Source organism: Podarcis melisellensis (genome assembly GCF_964234715.1).
Source record: "Podarcis melisellensis genome assembly, chromosome: 2".
Taxonomy (NCBI): domain Eukaryota; kingdom Metazoa; phylum Chordata; class Lepidosauria; order Squamata; family Lacertidae; genus Podarcis; species Podarcis melisellensis.
In genome coordinates, this window is record NC_138529.1 from 81,174,986 (window position 1) to 81,191,444 (window position 16,459).

The 16,459-nt window shown below is 44.0% G+C and overlaps 1 protein-coding gene across 7 annotated transcripts in view; it reads right to left on the bottom strand.

The window, feature by feature from the left end:
* Positions 1-16,459, bottom strand: part of ARHGEF3 (Rho guanine nucleotide exchange factor 3) — a 125,042-nt gene that overhangs the window by 43,912 nt on the left and 64,671 nt on the right. The gene's annotated exons all lie outside the window — the stretch shown is intronic.

The window sequence follows — 16,459 nt, forward strand, 5'->3', positions numbered from 1 at the left end:
TGGTACCTCAGGTTAAGAACAGTTTCAGGTTAAAAACGAACGAATTAAGTTCTTAACCCAAGGTACCACTGTATTCTGAAGTATTGCTGCCCCCAACTGTGGAGGCAGAGCATATAGCCATTGATAGCCCTCTCAGTCGTGAATTTGTCTAATCCTCTTTTAAAGCCATCTAATAATAATAATAATAATAATAATAATAATAATAATAATAATAATAATAATAATAATAGTTTATACCCCGCCCCATCTGGCTGGGTGTCCCCAGCCACTCTGGGCGGCTTCCAACAAAACACTAAAATACAATAACCTATTATAAACATTAAAAGCTTCCCTAAACAGGGCTGCCTTCAGATGTCTTCTAAAGGTTTGGTAGTTATTTTTCTCTTTGACATCTGGTGGGAGGGCGTTCCACAGGTGGGTGCCACTACTGAGAAGGCCCTCTGTCTGGTTCCCTGTAACTTGGCTTCTCGCAGCGAGGGAACCGCTAGAAGGCCCTTGGCGCTGGACCTCAGTGTCCGGGCAGAACGATTGAGGTGGAGATGCTCCTTCAGGTATATTGGACCGAGGCCATTTAGGGCTTTAGGTTGATGGCCATCATTGTTTCCTGTGGGAGTGAGTTCCATAGTTTAGTGTTGTGTGAAGTAAACATGTTTGGGACTGAGCTACCAGCCTTACAGTAGGTACAGTCTACAGACCAAATGTTCTGTATAAAATAATTTGTGGTACTATATCTGGTCATGAATAACACACTATTGTACAACGAATTCAGTAAGCACCCATGAGGCACGTAGGCAAGAAAAATAACAGGAAGTATTAAAACAGAAGCCCATCAAAGCAGATCTAATAGAATAAATTCTGCTATGTCTATTGCCACAGGTAATACTGTTTACAGAGTTCAGTTCTGATGACTAAGGATTAACAGATCTAATTTAGACAATGGGAAGCTACACAGCTAAGCAGAGGTTATAGGCTGGGAGAAGAAAAACAGGCAGAAGGGGAAAATAGCTGTTGAATTATTTACTGGTATTCTTGCTCTTTGGTTGAAAGATTATTTTCTGCTTGTTTTGTGACAAGCAATCACTTGCAGCATTAGCTGGATATTAGAAACTGATGCCTGCCTACCTGAGCTTCCTTTCCAGGCACAAATGATTCCTTTAGTTGGTCATGCTTTGCGTTTAACACATTTTCTGCACATAACATACTGGTATTTATCTATCTGAAGAAGTGTCTCCACCCCCATCACTCTGCCTGGACACTGAGGTCCAGTGCCAAGGGCCTTCTGGTCGTTTCCTCACTGCAAGGTTACAGGGAACCAGGCAGAGGGCCTTCTCAGCAGTGGCGCCTGCCCTGTGGAATACCCTCCCATCAGATGTCAAACAGATAAACAACTATTTGACTTTTAGAAGACATCTGAAGACAGCCTTGTTTCAGGGAAGTTTTTAATGTTTGATGTTTTATTGTGTTTTTAATATTTTGTTGGAAGCCCCCAAAGTGGCTGGGGAGGCCTGGCTAGATGAGCGGGGTATAAGTAAGAAATTTGTTATTGTTATTATCTACTTCTAAAGCACTTCCAGATCCAAGTCCTCTGAATACTTAAAATTAGTGGCAGGTCCTGTCCACTGGCTTACAGCTCAAACAGGCAAAGACTGATAGGGACAGGACACAACAGAAAGGGAAATAAACAGGAAGGCAAAAATAATTATCAGGTAAAAACTAGGGCAAGAAAGTATATCTCAATTTGTTGAGTTGATAGATATAATTCTACTATCCATAGCTGAAGCCTGTGCTAGCTATATGGCAGTGCAGAAGAGTGCTTCCAGGGGTAGCACCCCAGCTTTTGAACTCTCTCCTTTCTGAGATGTGGCAGGAGCCCATTCTTTTAACCTTTCAATGCCAGTTGAAGACCTGGTTATTCACCAGGTCTTTGGTGCACTCTACTGGATTATCTTCCGCAGCCTTCATCATGCTCCCAACTGGTGGGATGTCCTCTTCTTCCCCTTTTCCATTCCTCCAAAGCATCACAGAGGAAGGAGTCAATAGTACATTTCTATTCCACAATGAACATACCGGCAATTCAATAGCTGTGCTGAACAGTTTCTGGAGAGACAGGGTACAGATGAGCAGAATATTCTCTCTTTTTTTTTAACAAAACTGTTCATAGAAGGGCTACAACCCAATTAAGACATTGCAATAGATCACATAAACTTTAAGTGATCCATTGATTAAATCTGCATATGGGTGAAAACAATACTTTGGAAACAAAAAGTGCACTTCCTTTGTTTTTAATGATGTACACATGTCATAGCAGATACCACTTAAGAAGAGGCACCTGTGTGAGAGAAAAGGGGGAATAAATATGGCATTTACCGTAGTTGTTATCAGCCACTTTTGCAGGCACTTGCATGTTAATAATGTGCTGCCCAATTAATCATGAACACTTAAAGTTTAAAAAATTGATTAATCTAACTGAACAACCAAACATTAAAGCCTTAGTTTCTAGTCAAAAGGTTACTGGGGGGAAAGAGTGGAGAACAACTAAGACTTGTTTCTGAGCAACTATGCATAGTATCAGACCCTTGAACTGGTTCCCTGCTTTGATCCTGCTTACAGCTGATGGCAAAACAGCAACTTCTCAGCAGTTTTAAAAGATCCTATTCTGCAAGTCACTATTTCCTCTCTAAAATCATTCCTTGCTCAAGCTTAAAGTGACAGAGCTACATACTTACATGTGATCCTGATGCAGCAGGCAAACTAGATAAGTGTATCAGTGATGAACACTATTGTCACCTACATGTTCTCCGTAGAAAGGGCTTACCAACTTTCATGGTGGTTGTAGATTCAGATCCTCCATACTTCAAAGGGGCCAGCTGCTATTATTCTAAGCAGGTTTATGTATCTTATTGATCTAATCCTCCACATTCAATATTATAATTTATATGCCAAATGGGTACCATTGCCTATTGGTACCATTTCTTCTTTTCTGTTACCATTAAAATTTCTCAAAATTTCCTCTTCTGTAGTCAATTGTTTTGTTACAGAAAATTGTTTTGTTACACACAGGGCATCATCTGTAATAGTCTGTGTCAGCAGGAGTTCAATAGCATCTGGTGTATTAGTAAACTATAAAGACTAAGAAAACATGAAATAGCGGAGACCGCATCATGCGGACAGTATGTTTTTTAGCTTTCATCCTTTCATCAGGGATAAAATCTATATAGTACATCATTTCCTAAACTATCCATATCAGCTGAGGCAGTTCCTGGAAGGATGTCTTTAGACATGGTGCAGGCAATTACCAAGATGTTTTGATCAACTTAGTAGAAATGCTTTGCAGATTGTACCACTCAAAACACAGTGGCTCTGATCCAGGCCTGTTTGGGAGATGTCAGTAGATGTGTCCATCAAATTCAGCGAATACAGTACCAAAATGCAGATCTGCACCAGTTACATACAGGGGTACCTCGGGTTACATACACTTCAGGTTACATACGCTTCAGGTTACAGATTCCACTAACCCAGAAATATTACCTCGGGTTAAGAACTTTGCTTCAGGATAGGAACAGAAATCGTGCTCCGGCGGCGTGGCAGCAGCAGGAGGCCCAATTAGCTATAGTGGTGCTTCAGGTTAAGAACATTTTCATGGCTAAGAACAGACCTCAAGAACGAATTAAGTTCTTAACCCGAGGTACCACTGTATACCTTCCTTACTGCATAAAGACAACTGAGCCTCAACACAATTACGATAGACCCTTAGTTGTACTCTTATAATAGAGCAAATACACAGCCACTGCTCTGCAAATTAAGAGACTAAACAGATTGTCTGTGTGTAACAGCTGCACTTCTGATTTGTTGATGATGAAGTATATTACCTGCCCTTTACCATCAGGTCCCAGGGCAGGTTGCAGCAATTTGAAATTCACTATTAAAAACAGTTAAAACTGTAAGAATAACACTGGGGCCTAATCTGAACAGTAGAGTGCTTGGTATCTGGTGGGTGGGGCCTGTGTGTTCTGCTCCAGAATCAGCCCCTCTCTTCAGTGTATGTTCAGTTAAGAATGTCAAGTAAAAGGGACCAACTGCCTCTTCTTGCTTCAGACTCTCCTCATGATGTTGCTGTATTGTATTTATCTTCTCTCAGACATTATGTTCTTTTCTTACAGTTTTCTCAGTTTATTATTAAAGCTTGTTTCCATTTACGTGAGCCACTTGTTTTTCTCAAAGAGAAGAAAACTCTGCTGGAAAATGGTGGGATATCCTAAACTTGGGTGAGTGAGGGGATATTCCCAGTTTGCCAGAAGGATAGATTTTGTTAATCACCTCCCACCTCCACAACAAAAACAGATTACAGCTACAAGACTATGGAGGGCCCTGAAAATATGAGGTGGGACTAGCAAGAGGGCCCCCTCAGCTGATTTTAACACAGGTGAGGGTTTGGAGAGAAGGGGATATCTGGAGCCAACATTATTTAGAGCTTGACAACTTTAAAATTAAATAATTGACAACTTTAAAATAATCCAAACCTCAACTCCAGCACATATCACATTTTAGCTTCTCCCTGTTTACTCTCTTGATGAAACAGTCACTCTACAATGATTTCCAGCAACATGACACCACTGGTTTGCATGAAATGGTAAGCTAAAATATGGCTTACTGGGAATATGCAACTTGTGGACTCCCAGAAATGAGTTCACAGCCATAGCTCAGTGCGGGGAAGAGCAAAGCCAATGTTTAGTTCATCAGGTTTTCTGAACCCAGAATCATGGTTAAGCTCTCTCCTTATTAATCTCAGCTTAACCACAAGCCTGTGTTCAGATGTCACACTAAGCCATGCATGGGGTACCTTTGCCTCACAAGCCTAATTATGCACATTGTGGGTCCCAATTTGGGCTATGGCTTTTGCCAAACCAAAACCACCTGCCCCATGCAGGTGAAGATACAAGTGCCAACGCATAGTTGGAAGCCTGAAAGTGTGCTCCTGGCTGTAGCAAGGAAGGCTTGCTGTACTGCCAGTCAGCTAACAGGTGATGGCTGCAAGGTTGCTGGAATCAGCTACTGAGTTCAACATGGAGTTTGAAATTTGTGCTGATCAGCTAAACTGGGCTTGGATTTTCCAAACAGTGGCCAGATCCAATTCCCCACTCCTATGCTAAACTGAAGCATGGCATAGCTTAACATGACAGCCAAAAAAGATACAAAAAAGCAGCTTCAGCTCCTCTCTGGGAGCCTGCACCTTCATATGGTCCTGGTTAAGTCATAGTTTGGGCTTACAGTGTCATGTGAACCATATCTGAAGTAGACCACTGGATGAAGGATGTTACAAAATCACGTACTATGAAAAATGGTTCAGAGATTAAACATCAGATTTTTAATCTCTTAACCTGCTTTTCTGTGCCATCATATATTAAAGAGTTAAATTTCTGTAAACATTAGACAATATTATATTTTTGCAAAACTAGTTGCCATCAAAATAGCTTTTGAGATGTTTACCTTTCTCCCATTTTAGTCACCAAATCTGCCATTACAGTCCCAAAAGCTAACACACAATTACATTACTATCTCTCTGAATAATTTAAATTCAAAATTAAGAGCATATCAGTTGTCTTATAAAAGAAAAACTGCAGTTAATAACATTGAGGCGGATTGTCCATAGAATAATTACAAACAGATTAGATATGTTGACTTTATTATCAAATCTGATTCTACATACATATTGGCCTACTCTGACAAAAAACAGTGACACATACATAATTCATGAATAGAATATATATATTAACCAAGGTTTAAGTACACTCTACTACTAAGGTGTAACAGTATTAAATTTAAATCAAACTAAAAAAGGCTGCAACAATATTTTTAATTATCTCAAGTCCATAATTGGTGAAGAAGCTAATCCCTTCTGATCTTTCTAATATAAGATTGCCATAACTTGACACAAGTTTTTATTACGCTTAATTAGTTCAGAATTTTTAGCAATATTGACTTTCACACACAAGCACCAAGTTCAAATTCAGTTGTTAAAGCTATCAAAATCCATGGAGAATACAAACTCTGAACCATACCATGCGTGAAATGCATGTGAACTAGAATGATTACATATTCAGAATTCATAATAAGAAAACTAATAAAACTTCTAATTAGACTAACATCACCTTACCAGATCATAATAAAACCTTAAAGGCGTTGACGGCACAGAGTCTGCTACAACATAATAGTCATTTATGTTCCAGTCCTAAATCTTGTGGCGCCGTAAATATATGCGTAGTGTAGAGTTTGTCAGCAGACAACAACATTACACAGTCACTGAAGACAGATACCATCAGAAAATCACTGGTCATCAGGACAGATCAAAGCATCAGGCTACTGCTGCGGAGGTACACTTTGCCTGTTTTACAGCACCTGAGTTTTATTCTTAATACTTGTTTTAACGAGACAGCATCATATCTCCCAAGGTGATTTCTGACACATTCAAGTAAGAAGCCATCAATTCAAGTGCATATCTCAAGGTCTCAAATAAAACTTGCCAAATGAGCTAAAGACCACAATTCCGATCAATTGTATTTGTGATGGGACGATGAGCTGCTTGTGCGTAAAATGCAAGTCCCTCAGAGTTTGATCAGGCTTTCAAACCTCTGCCTGTGACGGAGCCCCTCCAGCATGGCTGCGTCAATCACTAGTAGAATCCGAAAGTGGCTGCTTTCGGAAACGTTTCCAACATAAAAGCTCCTTAACGGAAACACGTCGTCTGGCCTCTCGGCGTGACAGTTTCCGTCGAGGTGTGGGTGTCCCTATAGGAGGTCCTGAGACCTCCCCACTGGTTTCGCTTGAAGCGTCTCTGAGCCATCCCTCCGACTCACTTTCCCTTGGAGTTCTTGCTCGCCCTCTACTGGTTCCCTCTTCCGCTGCTACTGCTCTCTCACCCTCAGTGAGCCTTTGCGCCTCCGGCGCTTTAGATGTCAGTTCCCTGACATCCACCTCCCCTCCAGGGCCCCCTTCACCCCCTCCCGTCTCCTCTCCTACTGGCGGTGAGGAGGTAAAACCCTTGAAAGAACCTCCCTCATCTTCCGACGTCGCAAACACTTCCTTCCACTTGTTGCTGTTCCTACTCTCTAGGTACTCTTCGTCATCAGAGTCCACTCCCTCTTCCAACTCCGACTCCGCGAACCCTTCCATTTCCTCTTCCTCATCGGTGGTGCCGAAATACTCCCTCCTAAACCTTGCTATCGGCTGAGGTTTCCTCGGGAACCTTTGATGGAACGTTTCTGTTAAAACCTCGTCATTGACTTCCTGCGCACTTACCCAGGTGTTTTCTGACTCCGGTTCCCCTTCCCACGCCACTAAATACTCCACCTGATTTCCCTTCCACCTGGAATCGAGGATTTCCGCTACATGGTTGCGGCGTTCCCTCTCTTCCAAGGCTGGTCCCCTGACGTGCTCCCCTTCACCTCCTCCCCTGTATGGTGACAGTAACGACCTGTGGAACACTGGGTGCAATTTCATGTGATTGGGTAATCGGAGTTTGAAAGCTACCGGGTTGACCTGCTGAATCACCTCAAAGGGTCCCAATCTTCTGGGCCTCAGTTTCTTACAACCCCCTTTGAACGGCAACCCTTGGGTTGACAACCACACTTGATCCCCCACCCTTATGGTTTCACCTTCCCTTCTGTTCTTGTCTGCCTGCTTCTTATATTGTGCCTTAGCCCTTTCTAAGTTGAGCTGGAGCTGCTGATGGATGGCTTCCATCTCTTCTACAAAATGTTCAGCCGCTGGGACGCTCCATCTCTCCCCTCCTTCCCCTGGAAATGCCCTGGGGTGACACCCGTAATTAGCCAAAAAGGGACTCATCCCTGTGGACACATTCTCCGCATTATTGTAGGCAAATTCTGCCAACGCCAACTTTTCGACCCAATCGTTCTCTCTGTCATTGAAATAACACCTAAGATATTGTTGAAGAATGCCATTTGCCCTTTCCGCCTGCCCGTTGGTTTCAGGGTGCCGGGCAGTTGAAAAATTGACTTCCACGTGTAACAAGCTCATGAGCTTCCTCCAGAACCTGGAAGTAAATTGTTTGCCTCGATCTGAGATCACCCTCGAGGGAGCCCCGTGCAACCTAAAGATATGTTCCACAAACAACTTCGCCGTTTCTTCCGCTGTGACTGCATGTGAGCATGCTACAAAGTGGCACATCTTAGTTAACAGGTCTACTACTACCATGATGGCTGTTTTCCCCTTGGACCTTGGCAGATCCGTCATAAAATCTATTGATATCGCTTCCCAAGGCCGTTCTGGTGTGGGTAAAGGTTCTAATAACCCTGCCGGCGCCCTTCTTTCCCCTTTGGCTCGCTGACATTGGTCACACCCTCTTACATACTCCCTTACATCTTCCCTCACCTTAGGCCACCAAAATTCCCTGGTAACCAACCACATGGTCTTGTGTTGCCCAAAATGTCCCGCCGTGGGGCTATCATGCAACTGCTTGAGTACTCTCCCCCTCAATTCACCTTCGGGTATATACAGTGCCCCTTTGTAATACAATGCCCCATTTCTTTCCTCAAAACCTCCGGGGCTCTCGCCCTCCCCCCTGAGACCTCTGAGCTTATCCTGGGCATATTCATCATTTTCCGTTTCCTCCACCAGTTCTCGTTGCCCCACCATCGCCGCCCCACACACCCAGCGGTCCTCCGGGATGACATGTCTCTCTTCGATCACCCCCTCCCCTTCCCAATATTCTGGTTTGCGTGAGAGCGCGTCCGCCCTGACGTTTTCTGGGCCTGGCACATAACAAATCTCAAAGTTAAATTTGGAGAATTCCTGTGCCCATCTCACTTGTCGTTGGTTGAGCACTCGAGCTGTTCTCCAATACTCTAAATTTTTGTGGTCGGTGCACACTTGCACCTTGTGTTGTGCCCCAATTAATAAATGTCTCCACCTCCGGAATGCTTCGTGAATGGCAAGTAGTTCCCTGTCATACACCGTGTAATTCCTCTCGGACTTATTCAGCTTCCGCGAGAAGAAGGCACACGGTCTCCACTCCGACGCACTCCTCCCCGGTTGAAGAAGGACCGCCCCTACCGCCCGGTCGGATGCATCTGTTTCCACTCTCATGGGTTTTCGTAAATCCACATGCAGAAGTTGTTCTTCCGAGGCGAAAGCCCTTTTCAGTTCTTCAAAGGCTCGATCCGCCTCTGCCGTCCAAACAAATTTCTTCTTGCTGCTGAGACAGTCGGTGATGGGCGCCGTCAAGTGGGCAAAGTTCTTGATGAACTTCCGATAAAAGTTCCCAAATCCCAAGAATCTTTGCACGTCCTTCTTGGTCTTCGGTGTCTTCCATTCCAGTACCGCTTGGACCTTGCCTGGATCCATGGCCAATCCCTTGTCTGACAAGCGGTACCCCAGGAATTCCACCTCCTTGGTATGAAACTGGCACTTCTCCAGTTTCACCCACAGCTGGTTGGCTTGCAGCCTGCCCAACACTTCTCGAACGTCCCTCACATGCTGTTCCTCATTTTCCGAATACACCAACACGTCGTCTAAAAAGGCCACACAATTCTTGTAGAGCAAAGGTCCCAGAACGTGGTTTATAAAAGCTTGAAAACACGCGGAGCCCCCTTGTAGACCGAAGGGCATAACGAGGTATTCAAAGGCTCCCAACGGGGTAAACATGGTGGTCTTCCATTCATCTCCCTTCCTTATGCGTATCAAATTGTACGCCCCCCGCAGGTCCAGTTTTGTAAAAATCTTTCCCTTCCTTACTCTGGTCAAAATGTCATCAATTCGGGGCATAGGGAAAGCCAGGGGCTCCGACACTGCATTGAGGGCCCTGAAGTCACACACCAGTCTCGGTTTGTCTGTGTTCTTTTTGTCCACAAAGAACACTGGGCTGCCCCCCACCGCTCGGGACTCTCTGATGAAACCTCGCTTCAAGTTTTTGTCAATGAACTCCCTCAGCTCCTGCATCTCCCTGTCTGACATGGCGTACAGCTTGCCTACTGGGAGTTGGGCCCCTGGGAGTAGGTTGATTTGACAGTCAAAGGGTCTATGCGGTGGCAGTTTGTCTGCTTCCCTTTCGCTGAATACGTTGCTCAGATCTGCGTATTGCGGGGGCACCTTCCCTTTGTCCATCACTTCCATCCCCGCTAGGGTGACTCTGTCTCCTCCCGAAACCTTCCCCTCCTTGCAGTGTTCTAGGCAATGCGCTGACCCAAAGGAGACCACCCTCTGATGCCAGCCCACTAGCGGATCGTGTAGCGCCAGCCAGCTCATCCCCAAAATGATGGGCGCTCCTCCCAGGATGGCCACATTAAACGCTATCTGTTCGGTGTGCCTTGCCACTCTCATTATCATCGGGACAGTCTGTTGGCTAACTTCTCCCCCCAACAGCTCTCTGCCGTCAATCGTAGTCACCTGCAAGGGGTTACTTAAAGGGATAGTCTGTATCTGGTGCTCAGCTGCAAACTCCTTACTCATGAAATTACAGGAGCTGCCTGAATCCAAAAGCGCCTTGACCTTTAGTGGGTGTCCGTTTGGCAGTTCTAGTAACACCTCTATCACTAAAGCGGGTCTGGGGGGTTCTGGCATGGGCACTTTCATTGCTCTTTGGCCTGGCTGCTGTGCCCCAACGGTGGCAGCCAGGCGTTGGCTTTTACTTGCTCCTTGCCTTCCTCTTCCTTTCCCCCAACAGCTCCTGCCATCCCTTGCCATTCCTTTCTTTGTGGGCAAACTCTGGCAAAGTGCCCTGGCTGTTGGCAGAGATAACATCTCTTGGCGCTCTTTCCCTCCTTTTTCCGCCCTTCACTGGGATTTGAAACTGCGCGCGCCCGCGCTGTTCCAACTTCCATCGGCTCTGCCGGCGGGAAAGGTGGCTCTGGAATGTCTGGAATGCGGAACTCCCTCCAACGGTCTCCTTTCCCTTCCCGCTTTTCCATAGCCCTCGCCTCCTGGCGCGCTCCTATGGCCAGCGCAGATTTGGTTAACTGGTCCATAGACTCCGCCCTGGGGCCCCGGGAAAGCTCATCTTTGACGGTTGAAGAAAGCCCCTCTTCGAAAAGCATTTGGATGGGCTCCGCCGATAGGTCCCACCCCAATTTGTGAATCAACATGGTAAATTCAGTCCAGTACTCACGGACAGATCTGCTTCCTTGCTGGCAAGCCATTAACTGCCTTCGCACCACCCCCTGCTCAATATCGCTGGAAAACATCAGGTCCATGGCACGAAAAAACTTCCTCGTGTCCTTTAAGATCTCATTATTCGCTGCCATCAGGGGTCTAACCCAATCTTTCGCCCCGGATTCGAGATGGCCAATCACATACGCCACTCGCGATTCCTCATCGGGGAAGTCATCAAACTGCAAGTTTAGAGCGTATTGCATCTCTGTTCTAAAGGCATGATAGTTCCTGGGATCCCCCCCGAATTTCTGCACCAATCCTGGCACCTTTCTGGCGAGCGGGGTGGTTTTCTCCTTTCCCTTTTCTGCATCCTGAGCCCTCCTCTCCTCAAGCCTCGCCGTTTGCAGCGCCAACTGGATCTCCAACGCCCTGTACCTTTCTTCCAGGCTTGGACCTCCTCCAGCTGCTCCTGCTTCCCCGGTTCCGGCTGGATTGCTCATGATGCTTCTCCCTGCACAAGCTGGCTTTCGGAGACTTTCGGATTGCTGTGATGGGACGATGAGCTGCTTGTGCGTAAAATGCAAGTCCCTCAGAGTTTGATCAGGCTTTCAAACCTCTGCCTGTGACGGAGCCCCTCCAGCATGGCTGCGTCAATCACTAGTAGAATCCGAAAGTGGCTGCTTTCGGAAACGTTTCCAACATAAAAGCTCCTTAACGGAAACACGTCGTCTGGCCTCTCGGCGTGACAGTTTCCGTCGAGGTGTGGGTGTCCCTATAGGAGGTCCTGAGACCTCCCCACTGGTTTCGCTTGAAGCGTCTCTGAGCCATCCCTCCGACTCACTTTCCCTTGGAGTTCTTGCTCGCCCTCTACTGGTTCCCTCTTCCGCTGCTACTGCTCTCTCACCCTCAGTGAGCCTTTGCGCCTCCGGCGCTTTAGATGTCAGTTCCCTGACAGTATTAATAAAAAAAAAGACATTCTACACAAAACCATTGATGTCTTTATGCCAAGTATCTCTATTGTTCTGAACCAGCAGAAACATAAGAAAAGCTTCAGCACTTCCTGTGAAAGATGGACAGGAAACTATCCCTTCATGACAGACTATTATGAAAAAAGTAGACAGTCTGGCACAGCTAAGATGTATTGTATGGTACAATACTATTTTTATACATGGACATGAAGTGTGGACAGATATATATACTAACTGGAAATGGGTGAAATATGGTGCTATTCACTGTATGGATAAAGCTATAAAGATGTTAATAATGCCATATTTTAAAAGCAAAATCTTTCTTTACCGGACTAATGTATTCAATATTTCAGTTTATCTTCCTCTTTGATAGAATGGCTGCAATGTAAACCAAGGATTTTAAAGTTTGCGGCTCTAGCCTACTAGATGTTAAACCACACAAGCAACTTTAGGAAGAATGAAATGAAAGCTAAACTACTCAGACAAATGTTATGTAAGCAATTCTAGCTTAACTGTTAGCCAATGATCTATAAAAACTAGAGTAAGGAAGGTGGATGCTAATAACCAATCTGTCTACCCTTTATTTAGCCTTGAATAAAATCCAAAATGGTTCATTAATTGTTATATATGGATTTTCATACCCCGTCAACAAAATGCTTAGTTTATTTATTTAGCTAGTTGTACCAGCCTATGCCTCAGATCTATAACCTAAGTAGGCTGCAATCCTAAACATGTCTACTCAGAAGTAAGCCCAACTGAGGTCAATGGGACTTACTTCTTAATAAGTGACATTAGGATTGCAGAATTAAGAAAATTTAGTTCCATTGAAGAACATGGAACCAAATAATTTTAGCTTAACAGGATAGTGGTCTGAACCAAAACATCACATTTTGCAGAGTTATAATAGTTGTCTTCTGGTCCCACCAGTGCTGTGTAGACAGGCTTTATGCTCATACATGTCCTCCCCCACTTTCCTCACATGTGCTAGTTCCTTCCCAATTTAGCTGCACAGAAACAACCAGTAATGTTACCCCTGACCTAACATGTTTTAGGATCTATGTAGCCATTATAATACAAAACAATTCAAACACATTTCAGTTAACTGTTTAATTACTGAAAACAGTTGCTATAAACTACACATCCACTTGCCATCTAGGAATTATGTTCTGAGCGGTACAGACCGCTGTAGAGAGCTGACGGGGAAGTGCTGTTATCAGCATCAAACAGATGCTAACAACAAGAAGCTAAAATTGTTTAAGCAAGTAACAACTGACAACCCTTTCTACACACACGTGCACATACAAGTTTTTCTAGCATATGTGCCGAACATGAAGAGGTAGGTATGGAGGAGAAAATGCGACAAGCATTAATGATCAATTTCTCAGTTCTTTAATTAGCCCATCATTAATCTCACTATGGTGGACACAGCAGTGTTACTGGAAACAGGGCAGCTGAGTTTCTCTTATTAAAATGGCATTATGTTTATGAAAGGATTAAACTGAAGTGTCCTCATCTCCCGGTCATGTATTCAGTGACATCTGGGAAGTGTGCATTACAGAAAGAGAACACACATTTATTATGCTGCAAAGTGTGGCTTATAAATTTGTATACATATTGTATATAAGATGGGTATACACTTACTAATGACTGTGTTTAATGATAAGATTAAAAACAGTTAAATTAAATCTTAAGTATTCAAAAGGCTGTTTCAAGGGAACCATACGAAGGTCTCTGAATGCATCACACATGATGGATGCACCAATACAGAAGTTTGTTTTTTAATTAGAGAATAAATTACGTACATACATATATAAAGACTAAAGATAGAGACATTATGTTTTGGTTTTTTTAAAAAATTATTTTTATTAACAGACCAATCAAATCACATTAATTCCAAATTACAAAGCCAAATTTTAAATTTTTGTTGGGGGTAGCCATATTTCAAGTTCCAAAAGGGATCCAATCATCTTGTTGCTGCTGCTTTGATGTCCACAAATCTGTCCAAATGATGTTCACAATTCTAACCAATCCTTCCTTGTTGTTTTCCACTTCTCTTCTTGTTGTTTTCATATATTTTTCCTTTTTCTTTGTGACCTCTGATAGTCTCCACAAGCGAGTTGAAACCAATTGTAGTCCTGTGTGGGTTTTTCCATTCAACCAAGGGTCATATTCAGACGGGTGCCGCTTTTCATCACTTCCATAAATAAACACACTCTTGCCGTCTACTCGTTAATCTTCACAGGTCTGTCACTCCCTTTCTCAGTCTTCTGAGGAGGTTCTGACAGAAATCCCATATAAAAACAGATCCATAGCTTCCTCCTCCTCAGTCATCAGTCTTTCGACAGAACCTGCCAACATGGCAATTCCCTTTTTATTGCTGTGCCATTCCAAAAGCCCTTATTCTTTTCCGGATCTCCATACGCCAAACTTTTGGTTGATAATTCATTTTCACACAGTTTTTAATCGTCCCGCTTAGGTCAGTTATGTGATGGTTCTTTTTGGGGAGGGGTTCTTGGGTAATCACACAGAAGAAAATAAAAAAGTCCCCCCCCATCCAGTCCCATTCCGACATACCAGCCCTTTGATGTTCTTCTTCATGATGAATTCCTGTTAAATCCAACCCGTCGCTCTTACTTCACAGAGGTCACTTCAATTAGCAGTCTTAACTCCCGTTCTTCACTTGAAATATGTGCATTTGTTTCTTCTCTAATTGTTTAATTCGAGCTCCTTCAGCCAGTTCGTGCGATCAGAGACAGCGTCTGGGAGAGCCGGCTCCCATGGGGGCTGTGTGCCTAGTGCCTTCACCCCCTTCTTTCGAACTCGGGGGTGATTTATGGCAACCGCAGGCAAGGCAGTGTTTCCCCATTCCCTGGGGTAAACAAGGGAGGCTGCATACTCCCATATCAGCCTCTTAATTACCCCGTGTGAGCCAGAGAGGTGGTATTGTCGACCATCTTCCAATGCGCCCCTGGTGGCCCCCCAAAGATAGAAACATTATGATCCTTTATAGCAGCCTTCCCCAGTTTGGTGCCATCCATATATTCTGGACTACAGCAGATACCACTGGATGTATTATGTCCGAATCAGTCCATAGTATTAAAAGTGCCACTTTTAATATAAGTCTTCATTAGGGATTCAAGAAAGGTATTAGGATGGAATTAGTTTCCAAGTGCATTTTACAACACCAGTATAACTCATAATCAAGTAAAGTCATCAGCCCTAATGAGCATGGTCTGATCTGGGCTTTTCTTAAATTTGATTTTGTTCTGGCTTGGCACTCTGAGCAGTAGCTGTAATTTCTCAAAATGCCACCAGACCTACCATCACTTGGGAAATCTGAAAGGCATAATCACCCAGCATTGCTCTGAGCACTGCCACTGCAGTTAGGTGAACTGACCAAGGACCACTGACAAAAGGAGTAGACCCATCCCAAGGACACTTTGCTTAGGGTCTCCATTAACCTGGAGTTGGCTTCAATTAAAACAAGCACACACAGCAGGAAGAAAATTAAAAGGTCACAAAGGTTTACAGATTCTGCCGGAACAGAAGGCCTGCATCTTGCTGCTGGAAAGTACATGGAACATGTTCAATTTTCAACCAAAGCAGGTAGGCATCAGAGGAAGGCAGGCACATTTTTTTAGAGCAGTAATACTGCTTTGGAAGCACCCTTATTGCATTAAGTGTAATGTTAGAAGGCATCTTGGTGATGATCCAGTCCACCTCCTGCTCATGGCAAAATGCATTCCTGATAGGTGGTTTGTCAAGTAAATGTTTCCAGTGAAAGAGAGTCTACCCCTCACCCAAAGCCATCATGTTCCACTGCTGAACAGATTTTACATTAGAATATTTATCCTAACATTCAGCTGAAATCTGCTTCACTGTAATTTCCACCTACAGGTTCTGGTCTTGCCCTCTTAATAAATAAGGAAAAAGTTTGCTCCATCTTCTGTCTGACAGCCCCTTCAGGTATTTGAAGATTGCTACTATATCTTCCTTTACTCTTCTCCAGGCTAAACACGCCCAGCTTTTCAAGTATTCATTGTAAGACTTGGTTTCCAAATCCCTCACTATCCCAGTCTGCCTCTTCTGAGTTTGGATGCTATGCCCAGCGATATTTAAAAGACACCTGAAAGTAAATACTGCTGAGGTCCTCATCCTGTCTGGGTAGAAGGAAAGGCAGAGTGTGCACATCCAAGGCTCACGCAGGTTTATTCCAGCTCATATACATCATTCTTAGCCATGGTTTAAGTTTATTGTTTATACATTTGAGAACATTGTTAATCTGCCCTTCATCAACACACAATCCTTAAATAGGGTAATAGTAAAATAAATTTAAAACATTAAGAGCAATTTCACTGAATTCAAATCACGAGGCATATAAAAACCAA